Source organism: Diorhabda sublineata, chromosome 8 (genome assembly GCF_026230105.1).
Source record: "Diorhabda sublineata isolate icDioSubl1.1 chromosome 8, icDioSubl1.1, whole genome shotgun sequence".
NCBI classification, from domain to species: domain Eukaryota; kingdom Metazoa; phylum Arthropoda; class Insecta; order Coleoptera; family Chrysomelidae; genus Diorhabda; species Diorhabda sublineata.
In genome coordinates this window covers 21,504,846-21,531,225 of record NC_079481.1, presented here as the reverse complement: position 1 = coordinate 21,531,225, position 26,380 = coordinate 21,504,846, and the positions used below count along the sequence as shown (strand labels likewise).

General features: G+C 30.4%; 1 protein-coding gene across 1 annotated transcript in view; it reads right to left on the bottom strand.

Moving 5' to 3' along the window:
- The window catches only part of LOC130448169 (alpha-tocopherol transfer protein-like), a 38,857-nt gene that overhangs the window by 11,345 nt on the left and 1,132 nt on the right, over positions 1-26,380 (bottom strand). The window lies entirely within an intron of this gene.

The following is a 26,380-nucleotide window of genomic DNA, read 5'->3' as shown; positions in this document are numbered from 1 at the left end:
TATATACATAATATAGTCTATGTAATTTGGAACAATTTCTATGTAATTTTTGAGGAGATCCCAATATCTATCTAGCAGATAATACATCAAATGACGTATGAAAAAAATGTAAAATACTAAGTGGAAAGAAGGATAATCTCTTTGTTGTTCAATATCGTATTTAATAGAAAGTATATTATATAATACGAGTCTATAAATATATGGTGATTTAAGTTACTTTTACTAACTATGTCACTTCTAGAATCATTCAAACAAACAATAATTTTATTCATAGAATTATCTATTTGAATGTCCTTTATAAATTTTTTTTTCATTTCGAGCGTCTGTAATGTTTTTAATTTTTTTATTCCTGGTCCAATTATCTATTTTCGAGAAATTTATCTTCTATATTTCAAAGTACAACCTATTTTCTCTAAGTTTTGGATGAACTAAGGCAGTTGAGAAATTATTATAGTTATTTTGTTCCTTCGAAAATCGATTTTTTACTTATTTGACTTTATATTTTCGTATTTAAGTCCATGTACACCATTAAAAGCTTATAAAAGAACATTTAGAGCATCTGCATGTTTTATTTGAAATGAATGTAATCAAATTTTTCTTCTAAAATCTGAGATGCTAAAACATTTAAATCAGATTTATTCATTATCATCTGTACCTCACAGCCAAAGTATATTCCATTTATTTATTTTCAAGAAATTGGACTGTAAATATTTTTGAAGTGAATTTTATTTTTACAAAGTCGGCGAATTCGCGTGACACCTTTAATCTGTTTTTTTATAAATAGCAGACGTTTTGATGAATTTTTTATTACAGAAGGGGGTTTGTTTGAGTATTTCTTCTAAATAATTTTTGGGAAAGTCTATTTATTTATTTCTTCTGTTTCTTTTCATTCCAGAACTTTGTTAAATTCTATTAATGGTATATTAATAAGTTTAAATATCTTTAATTTCGTATTTCCCATTTTGATATTTTAATTCATCTAAATGTTCTTGATTTTAAGTCTCTTCTCTTTTAAAATATTTTGATAAAGAAGAAAAGATAAAGAAAAGTCAAAACGTCAAATTTTATCTTCCAAATTATTAAAAAAAAATTAATTTTAAAATTTTAAAACAGAAGTGACCTAAAATCAAGAATATTTAGACGCATTAAATAAGTTTATGTAACACAGTTTAGTTAGATTTAAATTAATAGTCGAAGTGAAAAAAACGAATTAGTAAAACTAATCGCAGAAATTGTTTAATCGATATTTATGAGTAAGTGTAAGTATTGTATAGTGTGTAAATAAATTGAGTGTTTATTAATACACCCAATGAATAGAAAGAGTATAAATAAACACGAAAAACGTTACAACATTGTTCGAATTTTCCAAATTTTCATAATTTGAAGTTTTTTTAACTACGTGACTTGGCATAGTCTATGTTGGAACTTTTAATTATTAGACTTGACTTATGTCAAGTCAACTTATCTTTTAGAATACATATATAAAAATATTGTTTCATTATATAATTATAATTATAATTATTATTATATTAATATAATTATAATTATTATATAATATTTCAGAAAAGTACTTTGTTATTCAGTATTATGGAATCGGCGACATATTGATAAATGCTTTACGCAGTGAAAAATGTCCAAATACTGCAATGAACGAAAGAAATCTACAAAAGCTTATGATGATACTAATGCCGATATTTTAGTATTAGAGCGACTTGAAGCAGGACGGCAGTATTTCAAAAAAGTGAATATATGAGGAGTAATTGTAATTTTCTTCATTAAAGGAATGTTGAATCAATTTACATATTACTTACTAACAATATTTGCAAAGATCAATTGATAAACTTCTTTCAAATATTCGCCACTCATTTCTCACAACATGCTGCTTTGTTCAATTCACCAATTGGCTAAATAATGAGTTCGATCAAAGATGGTTTGAGAGAATGAGTGTGAAATGTTAACTTGCTAGATCCACAGACATTTTATAAATGGATTTTTTTGTATTGGTATGGAAAGAGTAAAACAGAGTATTTATCAAGATCACATTTCGTATGATAGTGAAATATTATAGAAAAAGAATAATTCGCGCAATTGGGTCAACTTAAAGTATAGGCAGATTTTGGACAATTTAAAACGAATTGTAAAATGTGCAAATATAAGAGATTAGAGAAATCTAACATTTAATCTGATGTGTTTTTTTTTGTGATCACCAATTAGTGTTAAACTAATAGGAATAAGCCAAGTGTGAATTTATTAGAATAATAAAAATTGGAAACTATAGTTGATTTCGAAATTTGGTATTTGTTGATTATAAACAACTTTCCCAATAACTTTTCATATTTTTCACATGAAAAACACTACAATTCACAGAAAGATAGGTTTTCCGGAAAATTTCCTAAGTAACTTATGTTGCATAACTTAAATTATATTATAAATTGTTTTTGTCATGCAGGGCCAAATAACGCAAGTTTATTCCAAAGCAAAAACAATCAAAATAATATCAAAATGGGTTTGACTCATTGTTTCATCGTCAGTTAGTATGGCTTTCTGAACGACGATATTTATGTTTAAGGATAGCTTCGTTCACACATAGTTGTATAATTCATTTTCGGAGAAGACTTCAGAGAATTCACTTGTGTTAATGCAAAGACAAGAATAACTCTAAATAGCTCTTGAAGGGTGAAGGTTATAAAATTTCCATACTGAACTATCTAAAAATATAAGAGAAATCACAAACATTCCATAGTTTGGTATGGAGAATTTTCAACCTAATTTACCTATTATTAGGAAGAATTTACAAAAATTCACGTTCATTATTATCAATGACATTTCATATTTTATAATTGGCAAAAACAACGAGCAATACTTTTACTTTCTAACAAAATTAGTTGAGCGTAGCCGTTAGCAAGTAGGGCAATTTGTTAGATAACGTTAACAGCGGCACGAAGTGTAAGCTAGTGAAGAGAACTTGAATTTATTCTACTGTGACGTATCTCGAGAGAAATGGACCAAATTGACGGGCAGTGCATGACAAATACTTTTTCTACTTTCTACATTCTTTAGTGATGCTTGATTTACGACCAACAATCTAATTTTGATGAAAAAAATTATCATTTAAAACCAAGGTATATAAGAAAAATACTACAATAGAAAGAATTAGAACCATGAACTTTGTATGAAAAAAGTTGATTCAACTAAAACAAAATAAAGCCACATAATTCTCTATTTTTCGAAACAATGTGTTTCCATTTTTGGCTTAAAATGTCAAGAACTTATCTAGTAACGAATCAGTGTAATACGAAGAATTCCAAGAAATACACAAATTAATTTAAATAAGATAAAATTGGAACACGCATACATTGCTTTAACGCTGAGACACCGCGAACTCAGTGATGTTACCAAAATTTTTTAAAGGTAAATTTTAGAAAAACTAATTTAATCAACTTAGTTTATTCGAAACAATTACATCACATTACATACAAATCGATGCTGATGATAAAAATGCTGAAAAGTGTCTTGTGAACATGATATATAAATATGAAGAGAACTAAATGGAACTAAATATGGTTATAATGGTTGGATTTTAAAAGTTAATATATCTCTTTTAACATCAATATATACATAAAACACCCAAACGTTATTGTGTTACTAACTTCATTTAATTTTTAATTATGTGATCTCACATTATAACAATTTTCAATTTACCAGTATATTAAAATCTATCTAGACAACCCAAACAATGTGAGGTACATATTAAGTGATAGATATGACCATTCAAAAAACAAGACATCCATCTATTTTAAAGTAAGTCTATAACCACAGTTTTGACTTTTTTGACATTGGACGTTTTCATAAATTCTTAGCACTAAATAACTAAACGTCGTTTATTCACTATAATTTTTATGAACGCAATTGGATGCACTGTTGTTTCTTCTGTATGTTTTCCATGTACTTCTTTATTTCTTCTCCAACATACGTACGATTGACCTAAATCCTGGTGAATCACTTCATTGGTAATAAACAATGAGACTCTGACAATCATTCTTAGGATTTCGGGATGAAATACCTGTAAGGTATGTGTGTGGTTTTAAGATGGCTTTGTAAATGAGTATTTTATTTCCAATTGAGAATTCTGCATTTTTATTTAGTAGTCAGTACATGCTCCTCAACTCGTAGCCCTATTATTTTATTTTTTTGGAAAATATCTGTTTTCACTAATTCAATTTCTTGACCATATGCGTACCCAGATATTAGACTCCGTAACCTTTATCATATTGTGAGTTACTCTCTTTCACAATGAATTTCAATCTCATTCAATAGTAGATTTTTCTTTTGATTATTAGGAAGCAATACTTTCTATATGACCAAGTTTACTTTACATATTTGTACCTATATGTGTCATATATAAGGGGGCTATTTTTTTCAACCTCCAAACGTTTCTTGCAGACACTACGCGGGCAGAAAAAAGCGGGCATGCGCTTTAGGTGACTGCGAAGCTCTCTCACTACACACTCCACCATTGTATCATTCAGGCGTCAGTCGGCGCTGTGCTACAGCCACGTAAACATGTCCGCCATTATTGAAGCTTCCGTCAAGAGTAATTGGTTTTCTACAGGGTTAAAGCAATAGTGCTGCAGAAATCCATGAGAGAATGAGTCGTGTGTATGGGGAAAACTTCATGAGTGATGGTGTTGTGCGTGAATGGTGTCTAAAGTTTAAAGATGGCCGTAATGATGTGCATGTTGAAGGGGTTCAAGGAAACAAATCAGTCGTTTCAGATGACCTGGTTCAACAAGTTGACAGAATGGTTAAAGAAAACCGCAGATTTCCAGAAGTTTCTAGATCTGTTTTGTATTGTTACTGAACGGTTGGGTCTTCAACCAACTTTCTTTGAAGAGGGTATTGAAAAGCTTGTCCACAGATATGAAAAATGTCTCAACCTCTTCGGTGATTATGTTGAAAAGTAATCTTAAGTGTACCAAAATTTTGGTAATCAAATTATTGTTTTATATGATCATGTCCTTTATTTATAGCCTATCGGAGGTGGAAATAAAAACGGCCCTCGTATTTGTCCAATTTTGTCATCATCAACATCTATTATTCGAATCATTCTTAAATGCCAATCGTAGCAAGGTGTACGCCGAAAATTTATGATTTCATTTTACAGTGCATTTTTAATAAACTGTAGATTAAAAAAAAAAGGCTACAAGTAGTTCAAAACATATATTTCTGTTTTTAAGGGAAATTGACCTTTTTATTTATGCACCTTATCAAATTCGATCTGCAATACTATTGTAAGCCATATTCATAAAAATGATTTATTTTACAATAAATTTTTTGAATTTGATAAATTGAGTTTATTTGATCCAAAATGCAATGCAATGCGAGAAAAATGCTACTCTAATCAATTCAGGAAATATTATCAAATGTTTATTTATTTAACATGTTGTCATCAAATATGAGAAAGTATGCGAAACTTCAGTAAATTAGTTCATTAAAAGTGAAAATTTCGAAAGAAAAGTTCAGTTAAAGAACAAATAAACTAACAGAATAAATTGAATAACTTGTAAAGCCTTCACTATATGATTTTCAAAGTACCTATTTGCTTACTACTCAATTGTGAACCTTTTTCAGACATGAACATGAATAAAGTACCTCTTTTAAACTTATGAATAAGATTTATTCAGGTGTGACATGTTCTCATGTTGTGCAAAATTTTTCCATTGCAGATTCGTTTAACTGTTTCACTAATCTATCAATAGTAGACAATCAATTTATAGCTTTTGAATATAGGGATCGCCTCAACTAATAGGATATTGTCCTTTTTGGAATGTCCCTATTCCTTATTCTTTTGTCTCCTCTCATATTTCTCGATCTTCAGCCTCTTGTAACGATACGTGAAGAGTTAGTGTGTAACTTGTTTGATTTGATCAAATAATTTGAATAAGGGCTCGCCTTATACTTTTTCTATCACTATAAGCTCTGTGTCCAAAATATTGCAACACTTTCTTCAGGCATGATAACTACATTTAACTCTTCAAGTATCGACTGAGTAGTCAGTCCAGGGAATTCCTAACAATCTTGTGACGTACCACATTTCTAAAGAATCAATATATTTGCGCTTAGGATACCAAAGTTCATTGTAAGGATAATAACATAGAGAATATCAAATCCTTCTGACGGATTCTACACACACACAAAAGTTACAGGATTATCCATAGAAAATAATGAAGTGAATTAGATTTATGAAGAAATGAAAGATCGGAAAACAAAGTACACATGACAGAAGTCAAGCACGCCGTTCACGTGATATTGATGCAATCCAATCTAGTCAAACTTTATTAAATGAAATTATGATAATAGAAATTGTTGAATCAAAAATGCAATAACTCTAAAAATAATTACTATTGATAGATTAATGAAGATACTTAAGTAATAATTCATATCTCCAAACAATTCTGTAATTAAAATAAAAAAATAAGAACGAAGTGGGTTGAACTAATTGAAATTTTATTATTATCACAATTAATTTCCAAAGAACATTAAATTTATACGGCGTAAACCTACTCGTAATTTTATGTCGTAAATGATGGGAAACTTTGATATGATTTCCCTGTTACCAATCATTTTATAATTAAATCCGAACATATATGAATAATAAAGGTATTAATCAAATATAGAGCTAAATCTTAGGTAGTCGCTTGGTTAATCGCATGATATATGGGGAGAAACTGTTATTTGGAATATATATATATATATATATATATATATATATATATATATATATAACGATTCATTTAACAAATTTTTGGTCTCGTCATTATTAATTAGTATTAGGGAATTGAAAGAAAAGCCGCATATAGGTCTCCTAATAGGCCCGTCGTGCCCCATTCAAAACTACCTACACACTAGGCAATTATTGTCTTGCATGTGTTTGAACTTTGCACTTGTGAGTACAAGACACTAATTAACCCATTAGGACCTAGCATTACATTTAAATTTGTAGCATTCGGTTTGAAATTAAATAAGTTCTACACTTCAGCATTTTGTAGCTAGATGGTGCTACCAGTATCATCTTGAATTATCATGTTAACGACTTGTTTCTGCAAACACAGCTGGTGCACGTGGTTGTTTGCTAACGAGAGTTTGAAACAATTGTGGATATTGACAAAAAAGTTGGCATTCGTTTCGTAATAAGTATTACGAAAAATTTCCGTTTTAGCTTAAATTTATGTCCGTTGTTACTTTCTATAGTAGGAATTACTAATGAAAAGTTAGTTTGGAATGGCTTTTTTCGAGCGTTATATAATTGAACGCTAGGCTATCAGACACCAATTGAAAGAACAATTTTTAAAAACATATTTTTTTGTTTCTAGGGGCTCCCTAACGTTGAAAGCGGTCTTTAAAATGGCTTACATTGATGAGGCACAAGAGATATTTATACAGCGACTAGACTCAAATGTCCTTACTGAAGATAACGCATTTCTTCCTATGATTTTGAAGACCAAATTGAGGCAGGTCCTATCAATTCGGAGAGTACCACTACTAACATGAATATAAATAATGCTCGAAAAAATTTGTATGAAGATAGGGCTGACGATAGGGATCTAGAAAAAACAAGTTGTCGAACTTTTCCTGCGGGGAATTATAAACAACTATGTGTAAAAAGTGTGACTTGGGTTTGATTGTATTGAATGCAATGTAATTTTTCATAAAAAATAAAAGTTTTATTTTTTCTCGTAAGTCTATAACTAAACGGCCCAGCGATTTTTTAATATCCATGCAAAAAATATGAAATACGGGCACACTGGTGGTTTTGCGGATTCCTTATGCTACGTATCGCCCGACCACAATTTCTGTTGTCCTACAGAAAATGCAAGTAACACATTTTAAATATATAAAAAAAAAGGAATTAAATTGGAAATATGCGTTTCTGAATTAATTGGAATTTGATATTAGGAGAGAAATATCAAAAATTGAGCTTTATAACCTAAAAATAGAAGTGCTAGTTGTGAAACTATGAGGAATTCATTATTCTCAGAAACAAATTCAATTATATAGAGGTGACGGTCCATTTGAGTAGATCCATAATTAAATCACAGATTTTCGAATGTATTGTGACGGAATTTCAATTAAACTAGCTTTGAATAAGAAGTTGTCGAGCAGATTAAGAAGTTCTACATGTCCTGTTTTATTTTCAATGAGAGTTTAACCCATTCAGCAGCATATGGTCATTTGGAGAATTTGTTGGATTATACCCACCAAGCTCGCATTTTTGAAATTCTCCTATCTTCTGTGTATAGAGAATATTGTGGAAAACTAAAATTTTTAGGTTTTCTCAAAGTTTACAGTAATAGAATTTCAAATGTATTATTGTCACGTGAATCTCCATTTTTAGGTTGAAGGCAGATTTAGAATCAAACTTTTGCTGGAAAAAACTATTCCGGAAATCTTTTGCTATACCTTAAAAAATTATTGAGTAGGTATCTTCTGGACTAAATCAAATTATTGAAAATATAAAATGAATTTCTAGTTACAATAAATTTGCGATATAACCACCTTGTACTTTTTAGCATATTAGTTTGAGTTCCAACAATGATAGTTTAACTATGTTTATGAGCTAAGAATGACTGAAATTCTATTATTGTTTCTGTCATGACACGATTCTTAAGATGATATTCGTCTTTTATTTCGAATATACATATAGTAAGCATATTCCACGTAAGATGAAGTCTCTATTTTATAGATGTGCTGATTCATTAATTTAATAACTTCCTTCAAAAAGAGGACAAAAGGTACATATTATAATGCTCAGTTTCTCAACGTTCAATAACATAGATTTATTTTTCTAGAAAATATTTATATATTTCCATATTCAACTTCAGACAAAAAACGAAATCGTAAATAATAATTGTAACGTTATGAGATACACTCCAAAAATACTCTTTTCTGTATACTCAACAAGTGCAGAGAAGAGTAAAATAGTCTAATCAAACAGTTTCAGGTTCGGCTTGATTTAGGGTATTTTTATATATCAATAATGTAGCTGATTAGTCGCAATACTGAATTTGTTATACTTTGATATAAACTCTCTTATACCCTCAAATATATCTCAATTCAAGACCTACAACTTCAAATAAACTTGTATTTGATATAAATCTTTTTCATATTCTATCAATATTTTCACTTCCAATCAGGATTGTTTATAAAACTAGTAGTACTTCAATTTCTGTTTTACTTAGCTGAGTTTTGCCTTCCTATTCAGTATGCTCCTAAGCATCGGCTTTCAGATTCTGTAGTACCTGAAATTTAGCAAATATATACATAATCTCAAATGTTTTTTCCAACCAATTTGAGTTCATTAAGGATAATTATGTTCCGTTACAACCTTACTAGAAATTCTAGCTGCAAATTAGAATTCATCAGATTTCTTCTGATAACAGCTTCTCATAAGTCTCTTCGCTTATCTTACCATTTATGTTTCGTCCCATAAGTCCATCATTTCTCTTTTTTTCTGAAATTTCTCCTAATATTGTATCAGTGCCGAATCCATAGACGTTCTAAATGGGTGTGGGCACCTACGTTTGCTACTCCATGAGTTTTCTCATTTTTATTTTTTCCTTAACTCCCATATGTCCTGGAATCCAAAACTACGGTATTTTTGCCTAGTTCGTTAAGTATGTCTAAGCATTTGCAATAATGTTGGAACTGATTCTACAAGAGGGCAAAGATTTGAATACTCTTGATATTTATCCTAAGCGTTTATTTCCAGGCCCCTACTCTCTTTTCTTTGTTCTCTGTCTATATACCACTTAATGACATTCTTTATCTATCTATTAATGGTGTATTAATTAATTGATACGGAAAAGGAGCGAACTAGTTTTTATAGCTAAAGGAAAAAAAGGCCCAAACAGTGCATCAGGAAATCGGCTATTGTGTATGCTAGACACTGGGAGAAAGGTGCTAGAAAAACTTATGAGACCGAGGCTTCAAACATTAAAGGCTAGTGGCGACCCATGCGATAAGCAATTTGGTTTTCGAAAGAGCAAATCAACTGCCGATGCGGTTCAACTATTAAAATAAACGTTTCAGACAAAACAAGAGAAGAATCACCATCGAAGGAGATTATCTTTCTTGCAACCATCGATGTAAGGAATGCTTTGAATGATGAGAGAATATGGTGAAGCCCCTAAGAGATAAATACAATATATCCCCTCACTTACTTCGCATGGTAGATAATTACCTTGACAACATACAGCTGTTTTATGAAATAGAGGAAGGTGTATTAATCCCACCCAACAACGTTACTATATTGTATATTGAATTGGTGTAGAAATTTTCATCCAAAACTATTAAATACTCAAGGATTCCCGTTCAATCACTAGATACGAGAGGTCTTATTCTTTCTGATATACTTTCCACCACTACATGCACATGTATGATTCTTTTGAATTACTTTATATTTATTTATATTCGCTGTAAGACATGTTTATATTGCTCCTTTTATACACTTGGTTGTGTATTGTTTTTCCTGCTACTTCAAGCAATAACTCTGTATTTTTTATGATAGCTGTGTACATCCACCAAATCGTTCCCACATTTTTCTTTCTATAATCGACGACATTAGCTCGCTTTTAATTGAGAGTTTTAGGCATTCGAAAGAAGTATTTGTCCACAGAATGCCGAAAATTGCTTCCAAAGGCATCTCTGCGTCTTTGGCATATTCAGAGGCAAACGTTTAGGTTTTCTGAAGCGTATCAGTACAGTTTTAAGACATTTTCTGACTTTTTGAGAAACTTGAAACGATGGATTGGAAACTTGGATTTTCGCCTAAATTTTTCCTTGTAAAGTTTCTGCATATTATTAGAGCCATTTTTAGTATATAATTATAGGCGCTTCCAAAATTTTACCATCTAACCCCTATCTAATTTTGTTCTTGTATATCTACCAAATTCATTGTTAAATCATAACCAAGTCCTGTGGTGTGTCATATTATATGTGACAATGAAATTGAGTTGACTGGAAGTTTAGTAACTGTGATGTGTTTGCAAATATGAAAATATTGTCTTCAAAATTACCAAAGTTTATCTAAAACGTAAAATTTCATGCAATGTTCAATTTACACTGAATTCCAGTAGGTATTGTGGGGATGTCTAGTAATTACATGTATCAGAAAAACCACTTTAATAAGTCGTACATAAATGATGAGTGTGAGACCTCAGACATATTTGTTCTATTTAGATGTAATTATTCACATAAATTTTTTAAATAATATTGACTTTTAAAACTATACCAGTATACAAGAACAAGTTACTAACTAAAATTGGGAGTAATTGAAAACCATTCAAAAACTGAGTGAAGGTCATTTTTTTCAGGAAATATTATATTATTTTTAAGTTTTCGTCGATTGGTAATTTCCTTGGAGAATTATTGGAAACACATTGCTTGGGTTTTCTATTCTATTATTTTTCTAGTTTCTGTTGATTTAAAATTTTCTTGGATAATTTTTGGAAACACATTGCTAGAGTTTTCTACTCTATTCAATATTTTCAATAATAACAGCTGTCAGTGGAGGTCACAATGGATAGAACCTAAATAATTGTTGTTGATCATTATCTCTTCTCAACATTATAAGAGGTTATAATGATGCATTCAAAAAAAGGTATTCAATTTCTTAAAAGACAAGTCCATTTTATATAGTAGAGATGAATAGAATATATAAAATTTGTGTTTACTCACGTTTACTGTAAATGGATGAATATGAATTTCAATGATTTTATCTTATCTTTAATGTACCTTATGAATTTATATACATGAATGCAAGAACTATCTTAGTCTTCTTGCACAACTTTGCTGATTTTGCCGCTCTAAAAATCGGTCACAACGTTATCGTCATAGGATGATCTCCGGGACGAGGGTCATCTTTTAATCATTCTCCACACCAGCGAAATAATTTTCAATTGTTCAATATGATGGACACAAGTAAACATAAACAGCCTTCTATTCTGGTTTCGATGTGTGTTTGTGTTTAATCGTTCTTTAGTCCAAAGTTTCATTAGAGCGCGAAGCTCAATTTGTGACATTTTCCAAAACAACTTGAATGAATGGTCGTTCGAGCTCTACTATAATGAAACCACAGAACATATTCAATGAGAAGTCAAGTATCAAGTCCATCGGAATATAGCAGTCAAATATCAAAATTAAAAACAGTTTGAAGAATAACAAAGAGCCGTTAAAGACATTGAAGATGATGTGTGAAATTAATGTTCCACTGAATTACTGTTTTATTTCTATGTAGTATGTTTTTACATCACAAATCTCATTTTGTATAAAAATATGTATTTTTTTCAGTTTCCGTTTTAAAAGCTATGTTGTATCACGTCTACTAATTTTCCTGGACTTAGTTGAAAATTTATGTAAATATTATTTTGTGAGTAAATGTGTCCCAGTATTGAAATATTTTTGATTGTAAATTCAGGAAGCTACGAAATCGAAACTGGATGAAAATTTTGTAAATTTCAATGAACCGCGAAAATAGAGTAGTTCTATCACCTACCATCGAGGGCACTGGCATCGAAAATCCGCCATGTTGTTTCTACTGAATAACAACTAAGTCTGCATTTCTTCTTCGGGTATGTTTTGTGGTTGAAACTAAGAGTACAGCTTGTTGAGACTTGTCACTGACGCGTGCACAAAAGTTTTTGCGAATGTACTCTATTTTCTATATGAAGTTATGTTGTTTCCTTTTCTCTGGTTCCCCATTTCGTTGTTCAGAAGTGTTTAATATTCATTTTATTGTAGATTTGTTTTGATCATGAGATTCTTCCACTATTTTTGGTTTTCCTATGTCTTTTTGTGTTAACCTCAATACTTCTTCTGCACTAGTTAATGTTGACCTTATTATTGCTTGTAAATGATTATTCTAGTGTTTTTACCAAGATCCCTATATTTCTAAAATAGCTGTTATTTTCAGTATAGTTTATTATCTGCTTCAATTTTCTCATTTATCTCTATACTCCTTTTCGTTTTTCCTATTAGCCAATGCTCCAAGGTTTTTATTATACTAATTTGTTAAATGAAAAATACATATATTTTAATTTTCATTCCATTTTCGATATCTCAGCCTTCGATTTTCATATTTTTAATTTAACCTTGGTTGATGCTTAGTCCTCTTGTTTCTGCTTCCTCATTTATCTGCTAAGTTTTTTTATAAATTCTTTTCTGAATGTTTCGAATACTGCCGAGTTGGAAAAGTAACTGTAGGTTTTAGTAGAAATTATGCTATATAAATATATCAATCTATTAATTGTAAACAGTAAAATGAAGCTTATACCTGACGAATAAACGGTGTCATTATCATGTCTGTGTAATGAAATTTAGAAATTATCCAAAGTAGTAGTAAAAATATACGCACCGAAAATATTAAAGGAGTTCAAGGTTTTGTTTGTTAATTTTGAGAGTATTCTTAAGAAATTTTGCAGATCCAAAAACGAATGTGATGTATCACGAAATCAAAATTATTTTGACTGTGTTAGGTAAGAAATTTTTCATATTAATATTACAACAGATATAATTACCATAAATTGAAGAGGTTAGTTAATGCCAAAAGTTGAGATTTCTTATAATTATATTATGGTTTAAAAATTGATCGTCTTCCATATTTATGCAACAAAACCTCGTCAAACTTGTAACCAGGAATTATTCAACAGTTACATAAGGAAATTTTCTAACAAATATTTTAATTTTTATAATATTCACACGCATAGTCCTGTATAATGAAACATTTAAACAGATCGAATTTTAGCGAAGACAACTACCAAATAAAAAACTTAAAAAAAACTGATGGAAATAAGTTGAAAATATATTATAATAGGAAAAAGAGATTTAGTTATAAATATATCTCATAAAATCTTGAAGGAAAATATACCAAAGAACAATAGAAGTATACGATAATAAATTTTAAAGCCCTTTAAAAATTAAATTACACTTTTGACAATTGACAGTTTCACACTTCATTCTTTGAGAAACTTTATCAGTAGACAGAAAACCAAAGATGATCTCTATAAAATGAAAATGACTGCTACAAACACTAACCCAGTTTATGTAGCTCTTTCAGAGCTGGAAAACCTCTCCCATCTGAACTTTATTACATCAAAAAAAATACTGATTCTAAATGATAAATTTTAACAATTATATCGCTTACTTTGTAACGCGGTGTATATGGTACCCTAATATACAGAAACATACATTATCATTCTATCAATATTTAATATTGTGAGTATTGACAACGTGTGCTGTTGTATCTTTCCTCTATCTTTGATTCAGTCCTATATTTTCCGAAACTTACTCCATATCCTTTTTAGGCACTAGAGATTTGCCAACTCAGTTCGAGTACATCTCAGAATATCAAGACATCCATCATCAATAGTAGAATAAAAGATAAGAAAAAAATCAGTGAATATCAGAAGAGCTTTATATAGACTTTAAACAAGTTTCAACAATATACAGCATAGACAGTAAAAGTCTGCAGCGGAGGAACTAGAAATACTTTCGAAGTTAATAAATATGGCCATGGTGGATATGCAAAGATACAAAATCAAAATGAATATAGACAACAGAGAATGTCACGTTTTTGTATCAATGTCGAAGAAAAATGAGGTGACGTCTTGTCTGGACCACTTTTTTAATTGCACTAAAGTATATTTACCGAAGAGGACCAATTGTGCAAGGTCTAGACAAATATGTACTTTCGCCTATTTTGATTTAATATCAAACAACAACAATATTATTGGTTGGATTATACAGAATTGAAAATTATAAGAATATAACTGGAAATGATTTGAATGATAATATATGAAATCATCAGCGATGGTAAAAAGAAGACATACTGTAATTCTTCTGAATATGTATGGTGAACTATTTAAAAGAGATAAAAGGTTTAAATGATTTGATGACGTTAGAGAGAATATGTTAAGAATAGAAGACACATTCTGGATAAGAAAATCATCGAAACATATAACGGTAGAAAATGAACTTATCCAAAATATATGAAGAGAACATCAGATAATTTGAGAGAAAAGTGATAACAAAGGTGGACACATTGGGATGAACGAAACAAATTTACGCACACCATATAATCATCAATGATATGATCAATTGGGGAACACATTGTGAAATTGAAATTAAAGTCATATAGGTTGAGTTAGTTTGGTTACGTGCAGAAGACGGAGGAATACAGAATATCCTATCACATTTTAATGCAAAAGTTTACACCTATGGGAAGAGGGAGAGACCAAATATGATTCACATCAGATAGATATGTGGTGGCAGACCTGGATATAATAGAAGTGAACGGATGGAGATCTGTTTTAGATACCAGACTCCATCCTTAACGATCTCGTTTATTATCATCGGTAGGGTGAGAAAAATACTCTATGTGTGCCAGTATATTTAGTATTCTATCAATTGACGAGAAATATGAAAACAATTGAATACATAATCTAGTTTGACAAAAATACAAAAATTCATCTATCCTTCATCTGCAAGTTGGTGCTGATAATCTTTAGCAATTTCATGCAGTTGAATACCACATAGCCATCAACTTTAAGCCGAAAAATAATAGCTCGATTTTACATGGATATCTGAAATCTACAAGATTCTTAAGGAGATTAATTCCAGGGCAAATGGAGAGTATTACATAAACCAAAAAATCTACAAATAGTTCACATAATAATGAAGATAATTTTGTCACGTGTAGAGATAATGGTGACTCATTATAATATTCTCAATAATTTAATAATTTTTTGCTATTCTTTATTTAATATATACACCTCAAAGAGACTGACGCAATTTTATACAAATAATGAAATGAAATTAAAGTACTTGATTGTCATCATAAAATATAACAAAACATAATTATAATGAAAAAATTGCTTACAAATAATATGTATGTTACCAAAATTTTTAAGTTGTTATTTAAATAAAAGCAATAAAAAATAAAAAAGATGACGAATGGACTTTGCAGCGATTAGAAAAAACCGATTACATAATAACAGGATTTGTTTTTATGGTCAAAAACCCAAAGATGACATTTGTTTTAGCTACACAATGATATACCAGAGCACCGAACGAGGAAGACATTAAGTAGAGGGGGAGTTAATTCAAATGGAACTAGAATAGAACATGAACTGTAACACGAGCAAAACCAGTAGAAAAAATTTCCTGTAATTTCATTCACAATTGTCTTTTTGGGTTATTATGGTGTGCAAGATCTGTTAACTATTATACGCGGCAACTTTTATATTAGCAGAAGGATTATATTAAGTTTTAAATCTTTATTTTGATACATAATGGCCGAATGTGTACTTGTTCAATGAATTAGTGTCCAAAAAATAATTATATCCCACGAAAACATTGCGGTCGAGTATGTCATGGCAACTGAAAACAATTTATTTCAACAATTTACTCAAATTATTGGGAAGAATTAATCATTTCGTTGATATCCTAATTTAAAATATAAGTGGCAAACTTCATCGAGTATCAGTACACAATTTATACCGCATATATTCCAAGTTTGAAGACGTAACATTCACATATCATTATTGTACATCCTTTACCAGCAAAGCAAAACCTACTAGTTTCTTCCATTGAAATTGATTCTGTTTTTAGAGCGAAGTTTCCATATAAACTGTATTAGAGTTACTGGATATCGCCATAGATATATTTTGTATGTCTCTTTGGCACTTTTTCTCAACTTTGAGTGAAGCTTTATATTCATGTTTCAATACAGTTATGACATACACAATATCACCCACGCGGCTATATTACCAGACAGACAAACCAGAGCGGATTCAAATTTGTCGATGCTTATCTAAATACGTGTTTACGACGAATTAGTTAAAAGAAAGTTTGAGTGATTATTAGTGGAAAATCAACATTTTTTTTTCAGAACTCCTATGTGAAATAGCAGATTTCTGTTTCTACCTGCTTGAGTTCTAATTTTATTTTGTAGGAAGTTATCCTGCAATAAAATTTGTATAGAGCAAAGAAGAAAATAATATCTAAGAAAGAATCACATAAATTTTGCTTGCGACCTTAGAAAACAATGCGCAAGAGAAAGAGAAACCATTTTTTGATGCTTCAACCGTGTAAGGTTATAAGCCAGTAGTCGTTTTCCAGACTGAAAAATGAATTTTATATTACTAATAAATTTATTTTGAACGAAGACCTCGTAGTAACCAAGTACTATTTTTGAGACTTTTGCCAAAGCCAAAGTGTTGTAAACATCCAAGCATTCTTATAAAACAGACCTTTCACTAATAAGACTTTGGCCTAATAGATGTGGGGGTCAGAACCAAAACCCATTGACACGTTATCATATTTTTTACCTCAAAATGTATCATCTAACATACTCATTATTGACTTTTTTGCGATACCAGGCATTCGTCTCTACCTCTAGACAAAGTTTTTGTAGAATCAAAAATATATTAAAAAAAAGCATCCAACGATTACCGATCCCAACAAGTATTTAGATATTTTGAAATAACTATTATTATCTTCGAAAATAATTGTCTTGTTTTTTAAACCCATTTGGATTATTTCACTCGTTTCCAGTTCTATGTACCAAACACAATAATGGAAATGCTGCAATATGTGGGGAGCTTCATTATAATCCAAAGAAAAAGTGGAAAGGTAAACTGCTCAGATTATTCCAATGGGCATTAAGCAGAATTGCTTATTGAACTTATCTGATAAGGATGTCTTGCATAAGTCAATCAGGTGTTAGGTCAGGTACTTTCGATGAGTTCGAAGACTTTTGTGAACCAAGAACACCAGAACCCAAAGATATTGATCCAAAAATCCAAACGCTTGATTTGGTTCATGTTGCAAAACTTACCTTATCTCATCTCTGTCACTGCATAACTTAAATAAAATTAATCCGATTACATAGCAAAACTTCTAATTTGTAATAGCTTATTAAAACTATTATTTTAGTTTTCATATATCGGACTAGGAAATGTTAAAAATTAAGCTTCAAATTAAAAGCAAAACGCTGTTTGTTGTTAGTAGATGACTATGTGTTGGACGTATACTCGTATATTCTATCTGTGGTGTTTGAGCTCAGCGTTTAGGAGGAATATATTCTCAATAAAACCCTACTAACTTCGAGCTGTTCTGCCAATGAAATATTTACTTCTGTTCCAAGTAAATATTGTGCTATTTGGTAAAAGCTACTTTAGTTGGTTGATCTACAATGAGGGTCTCCTCTATACTTGTTCAATTGGGAATTGCTTTAAAGTTATATATATATATATATATATATATATATATATATATATATATATATATATATATATATATATATATATTTATATGTATTTCGTAAAGAAATACATTAGAAAATGATGCAGGACGCATTTCCCAGATAGAGGATTAACATTTCTTCAAAACCTATGATTATAACCAATATCAAATTGTATTAATTCAAAGTAATTAAAATATATTACATATGAATTATGACTAATACACGCTGCAATTTGGTTACACATCCTGGTTATTAATATTTTTGATGTTTTTAATGCTATATTTCGCCACTACTAGTTTCTGCTACGAACGAATAGATATATGGCTGTTCGTTACATAAGAATCTCAATTAAGAAACAGAAGACTTTCGTTGACCTACTTAGTCGAACTAAGCAAACTGTGAAAATATACGATCGCTATTATTGTTATATGAAATGTTTTCAATTCGTGATCATTTTAAAATTCATAAAAAAATGAATTTTAAGCACATTGCTACTATTATCTGAGAGAGCAACATAAGGAACTAAAAGGGTTTATATATTCTTTTCTGTAATTATATTGTATATAGAAATATAATAGAAATATATAACAAATAAAAAAAAACAACTTACAAATGATATTAGAAAACGAAATTATTAGAAATCAAACGCTTCTCGTGCAAACATGTGAGCACGTGCAGCCGTCCATTTTTTTAAAAACTAGTATAATCGACACTACGAAAATTTCATGTTTGACCCCTTCATCTCATTATTTTGGATAGCAAAATATCCAGTAAGTAGTCGCGGGTAAAAAAGTAAAGTAAAAAAAAGTAAACTCCAATGAGAAGTTCCTGAGAGTTGATTCTATGTTCAGGATGTCACTATTAAAGAGAAGCCTAATTTACAAGTAATACGCAACTAATGGCACCTATAATTTTGACTCGACAGCAGCTAAGAGAAAATATTGAGAAATCATAAAGAACACTAAAAAGATACTCAGGCATAAAAAGAGAATATGCATGACCAAAACTACAAAATATTGAAGAACACTCCAGAAACAAAGAGTTGAGAAATTTTCACCCAGAGAACAAAAAATCAATAGAGAACACTTACCAAGTATCTCATAACAGGGAACGCTGCCAATAGATCCTCATGAAAAAAATAAAAGATGGGCTCAATACTTTGAGAAAGTATTAAATGAACAAGAAGAAGTCTGAAAAAGGAAGAAGATATAGGAGACGAAATAAAAAATGAGGTTCTCGTGGAGGAACCAAGTGAGAAGGAAATCCTAGAACCAACAAAAAATTTGAAAATCCATTAGAATGCAGGAGAGAATGGGATTCCAGCAGAAATTATCAAATACTGCGGGGAAAATAGACAGAAAAGAATATGTAGAATATTAGACAAAATTTAGAATGAAGAACAAATGCCTGAGAGTAACAGGAAGAGGAACAACGAATCAGATATTTACCCTCAAGACGATCAACTTTGACGGAAATCTAGACCTTCATATTATGTTTATACATTTCGCGCAGGCTTATGACACAGTCAATAGAAATAAATTGTAGGCTGCCTTTAATCTGCTAGGAATACCAAAAAATTTAGTCAAGTTGATATTCGAAAAATCACACAGTAAAGTAACGACTGATGGATTTGTATCAGATAAACTTGGTGGTTTCTAATTTGGTGTTGGGAGAAATTTTACGAGATATCAAGTTACAAACAACGGGGCTCATTTATAACTATTAGGGAAGGATAAACCAAGAAAAAAAAAGTGTTAAGACAAAATATGATTTGAAGAAGGGAACAAATAGAGATTAGAGCGGAAAGGGACAAAAAATATAAGATAGAAAAAGTAAATTCGAATAACTGAAAGCAGCACTGTCAAATAAAAATGAAGAGCGATCAGAAATGCATAAGAGAATAGCCAAAGGAAGTAAAGCCATTGTATCATTAAGTAAAATAATAAAATCAAATGAGTGATCTAGAGCAGCCAAAATTAGAATATACCGAACATTAAAACGTTCAACAGTTACATATGAAATTCCACAGCACTACCTGGTAGCGTATTAAATGTAAGACGAAGATCTATGGCAAGTATAGTTGTCCCACATTCTGGACTTTTTGAAAGAAGTGACATTAACAGATCAGCTGTAAACAGAAGGTTCCTTAGTATCGCAGCAAGAAAGAGGGACACAATAGATCTTTTGGGACGCAGTGTATATAATACCCCAATATTCACATACATAAATAAGTACGGAAGTAAAACATGGATTTTAACGGAGTTTGAAGTAACCAAACTGATTATATGAGAAAGGAACATGTTGGGGGACATTTTTGAGAGAATAAAAACAGGTGAATAACTATGGAGAAGAAGAGCTAACCAGTAACTGGAATATTTGTATAAATAACAAGATACATAAAAGTATAAAGAGTAAGATGGTTGAGGCTTACTAAAAGGATGCCGTGAAATATATTTGCACAAAGTGCCATTGAAGAAGGAGTTAGAAGAAGAAGTAGGAGACCAAAGAAAAAATAGTTGGATGTATTTTTGAAGAATATTAGAGAGGTAGAACCGAATTGGAGCGCAAAAGTAGAGAATCGCAACCTGTGTAGACGAATTGTGAAAACTGACGGAGACCTATAAGTCATGAGCCATAAAAGCCTGAAGTCCTGTAAATATATATAATTTTGAGATATTCTTAGCAATCTTTTATATATAGCTCCGGGGGTAACTAAAATTTTCATTTATAAATAAGTCGTGTTTTAACAAAAGTTGAAAATTTCTGTAATACTATAATATAGATACCAGAAAAACGTTTGTTCGGAAACATATGTTATAGGAAATAATTATATATTTAGTGAAAACTTGAATGAATTGGGCAGTGAACCACACAAAAAAATATGTGAGTCGGGTCTTCTCAAAATATTTTTGTATATGTTTCATAATTATATTCATATTTTTTGCAAGGTCAACAACTATAATATTGTGTTCATAATTCAATAAACAAATTAGAAAGAAAATTAAATGAGGTGTGAGGTCTAATGTTGACTCATTAAACGTAAATATGAGAAATATTCAGTATAATTATGTTCATTATGAAACAAATAGAACTTAAAATAATGGACAATGATACATGTCAATTTTCTATAAACATGTTTTTAATTTGGTAAGTTTGGAGAAAAACAAGTAAGTAATAAAAAGGGGGAAGTTATTAATTGATCAGCGTCATTGGTAGAGTAGATTCTCAGACAAAGTTTTTGGAAAGAAATCTTCAAACCTGAAAATCTTTTCGTAATAGGAAACAAAACTACTTAATGAGTATTTATTCGTTAGTTTTTGATATATATGCAAAATTTCGAAGTTATCTATTCCTATAAATTGGGTAATTAAATTCAGTTCAATAATAATGTAACAAATTTTTCAAAGGCACAAAATATCCAGTGAATTCTGACGTGTTGAAAATATCGAAAAATAAGTTGAAATATTCCATTATATAGATACATACATATCACGCTAATATAAGTGTCATAAAAAGTATATGAAGTAAATTTTAATAATTTGTTCAGTTGATATTAATTGGCAATATGTAACTACTGAACTACCAACTACTAAAATGTTTTGATGAATTATATGTAAAAAGCTACAGATGAAAATAATTAGCCACAATCGTATCTCAAATATATCCCAATAATATAAAAATGAAATTCAACAGCTACATTATAGTTATATGAAAACATTTAAGCCAGAGTAGCTATTATAGGTCTCAACTTGAATAGATTGCATTCACTAGAAAATATCATTCTCGTGAGCGCTTTTCTTTCTTATTATCGTGATTTATAGCGTTATTTCATACGTGGCGCAATTTTTAACTTCACATTGTGACTCCTCCCTTGAAACTTTCTCTGCTACATTTCAAGTTTTCCACTGTTTAATGCAATGTCTTATGGTCAGTGTATGTCAAAGGGAATACAGACTTCCAATATACATATTCCCGTTTCATATATTCATATAAGCATGTTATGTTAAGTGTCTTAAAATTGTGGCTATATAAAATTAAAAGATATGGGACCGACTATTTGATATTTTCCGATAATTCCTAATTGATTATGTCTGAAACACTTTCCTTTGTTGTCTAAAAAATTAACCTTAATTTTGTATCATCCGTATACATGATAGCTTCACAATTTTTGGAAATAGTGCGGATGGCAGGGAACCAAGTACATAGTGAGAACAAATGAATCGATCATAGCACTCGATGTGGTCAAATTATCCTCAAAACATGCTCTTAATATAATTAAACACGTGATAATTGAATGCAAAATTATTCATATGAGGATTGCTACTTAAGTTTTGAGATAGACAAATAAAAACTAATATTTAAAATTGGATATGGTTGGTTTTCATTTATACACTTTTCGAAGCATTTTTTCATTCCGATTGAGGTACCTCCAACACAAGTGTTTTGAACATATGAGCCGTCTTTTCAAGTGTACAAAAACGTTGACCTCGTAATTTATTTTTGATCTGCGGGAATAAGAAGAAATAATTGAGTGCCAAATAAGAACTGTACGGCGGATAATCCATCAATTCGAAGTTTTGACTATTCAAAAATATTTTGTTTGAACTGATGTATGAGTGTGGTAGTGGAGAATGACTCGTTTTCTGCGATTGGTTTCCCTCATTTTTTCTAATAATTCTGGTTAACATTTGTTAGTACACAATCAAAAGTGAGCAATCTACGTTGCCTTAATCGAACGGTGGCAACATATTCATTTATTCTGAAAAAACAGGCCACCATGTGCTTCAAAGCGCTTCATGGGCCAGCAATTTTGAATGGATTTCGGTCGATTGCTGTTTAGTTTCAGATTCATATGCATAGAGATCCATGATTCGTCACCTGTCATAATCTTATAGACGTCTTTTGAGGCACCGTGATTGAATTTTTCCAGCATCTCTTTACACAAATCGACATGAACTCTATTTGAACGATTGTCAAATTATGCGGTATTCAACATGAATAAATATTTTCAGCAGCCAAATGTTCATGAAATATTGAATGTATGCAAGTGGAATTAATGCCTCAGTATATCTCAATCTAACAGTATGTCACAGGATAACCTTAAAATATCAGTTTACGAACAACATCAATATTTTTGGACACAACAGCTGATTTTGGACGACTTTCACGAAATTCATCATGTAGTGAATTGCGATCATTGAATTCGAAAAACCAGTGAAACACGTTGGCTCGAGTTGGTACTTCATCACCAAAAGTTGAAATGAGTTCATCGGCACACTGCTGTTGGTTTAATCTACGTCGAAAATTATATAATCATTGCATGAAAATGTTTGCGATTTAATTCCATTTTTTAACCAAGATGAATTTTTCAACGATCTTCAAACAACACTCGTATAACAACATGTTCTGATTTCGTTAACCATTGAAAATGTCAAACTTCATGTTGACACTGTCGAATTTGTCATATTCACATCAGTGATGCCATATCCAAAAACTCAAATAGCAGCCCTCGTAATAGTTATTCTTGTCGATTGGAAAAATACAGACAGAAACAGTAAATGTGAATTCCACATATTTCCATTATCTAAGTGGAGAGAATATGAAAGAAATTTTTAAATGTATTGAGGAGACAAAAGTGAGTAACCTTATTCTCAGAGTAGTATATGTTTAACTTTGAAACTAATATTTATTTGGTGATTGAAGAAAATTTTGGAAAACAGATGTGGTAATTATAATTGAATAAAAAATATTTTGCAACTTAGGTTTCTAGAGAAGTATTTTTACATCCGATGCTACAATCGTAAACGCAAGAACAGCCAATCTGCTAGAAAAATACTGGAAAACATTATTTAACACTATTATTTTTTATTCGGATATTTATTAAGTTCAAACCTCAAACACAACCTTGCGATACCTCACAGAATATTTTTTCCATACTCAATAATTCCACGTCAGTCGCTAGAAATTGGAAACGGTCGGTCAAATAATTTTTCATTAACAAGAGAACTAAATAATACAATGAAAGGAAAATACCTCACAACTGTTTATTTATCAGAAGCCCTTGAATATTTCGGCAGCAACAATGCTATCATTACCCATCCCTTATTTATACCATTGAAAATCTCATTTACAACTCGATCTAATACTTTATTGGCTAGTGAACAAAATATCATATCGATTCAAATGTCCTCCAATTTGTTATTTAATTGCTTTCTCTATAATAATCAACTTAATTGGTACGATGGAAGTAGATATAAAAGCAATTATAATGTATATTATATTACCATTAATATGATTTTTGGGATAGGAGAACCTTTCGAAACCTTCCAAAATATGCTAAATTATTGACTGGATAATAATAGAAATAATGATATGCTTGATTTAGACTAAGAGAAGCGTGATAGTAAGATGTCAAGTTGTATATCATCCATAAAAATAGCCTTGGTTTTTATTTCTAGTATCGCATAAATAACAAATATTCTAGCTTCTTGAAATTTTGCCATTTCGCGGAGGTAGTTTGGACGCCAAATAATTATTTCCTCTCTTTCTATTGATAGTGATTTCCTGTTATGCTTTCTGAGTGACGTTAATTTTGTGCAATTGTTTGGAATGACGTCGTTGTCTTTGATTGTAAAAAAATAATTTGATGATAATCTGAATTTATTCAATAGAATCAAAATTAGATATTATTTGCCTCATAATCTCTTGTTAAATGTATTAAATTAATTGTTTTTTTTCCTCCTAGATGTGTCTATGATATCTGAACCTCACCACAATTATTTCGATGTAATATTCTATAATTTCAAACTCTCATAACTTCTAAGTTCTTCCGCCTGTCAAGATATCTTTTTCAAATAGTCGTGATAGTTACATACTTGCTGTTTGTCTTGAAATCTTCATTGTTTATTGATACATTCCAAAGTAAGATCCTCTAGCTTAGATCAATAATTGGAAAAATTCGTATTTTCATATGAAGAAAACATATTTTCCTAATGATACACTAAAACCAGAATTTCATTCAATTGCGAATTTTTATAAAGACATATTTAAAATGTATGTTGAAGTGAAAATGGCAACGTTAGAAGGCAAGAGAGATTCTCTTCGAATCATTGAAAACTCAATCTCATTGAAAATATGGCAAAATATGCAAAAAAAAGCAGTTGCTCGAAACAATTTTAATTGAATGGCGTTGAATCTGCCGTAGATTACCTTAGAGGTCGCAACTGAAAAGAATGCATCAAGTTTGACAAAAAATAAAGATCGTTTATAGGGAAGATTGAGAATGTTTTCAATCATCTGGTCATTATCAATGACTGTTTTTTCTCTTGAGATGATATTATACAAGCAACAATTTTTTCATTAACATGTTTTCTCATTGTCAGTAATAGTCTAATAACAAAATCATTCAACTTAGTTCCAAAAATTCTTTATAGTATTAAATGTTTAAGATTTACACTTTTTAAAAATATATCGAGATCGAAGAACAATATCAACTTTAATTACTAATTAGCCGCATACTAGAATTGAACATTATTCATTATTTCAAAGAAGCAGTATAATATCAGTGAATCTTCCAGTCAAAGAAGGGAAAACTAAATTTATGAAGCAGCAATAGAAAATAAAACAGCATTTTTCCGGTAAAACTCAAAAGATAAGTATAAAAAATTAGACCAAGTCACAAACTCTGAATATCTTAATGCGGTTTTGTGGGAAACCCTCAACGAGACACAGAATATGGAAACAAGTTTGAGGGAAAGAAGTAGGCAGCTAGGAATATTGAATAAAATGGAAGAATAAGAACAATAATAAGCTACGCAGATGAAACGTGGATACTCAATCAAATATAGGAAAATAAATTTTATATTTGAAAGAAAAGAATCAGAGGATATTAAACAGGAGAAGTGAATGCTGGTTGAAAAACTGATTTAGACTGACTAAGCAAAATGGTAAGATCTAGATGAATAGATTGGACATGGGTATGACAGATTTTCGGAAAACTAAAATTTTGTCCATATTGCATACGTTATCATTTTATGTCTATCCTAATTTACCTATGTTTGTTATGGTATAGAGTTGGTT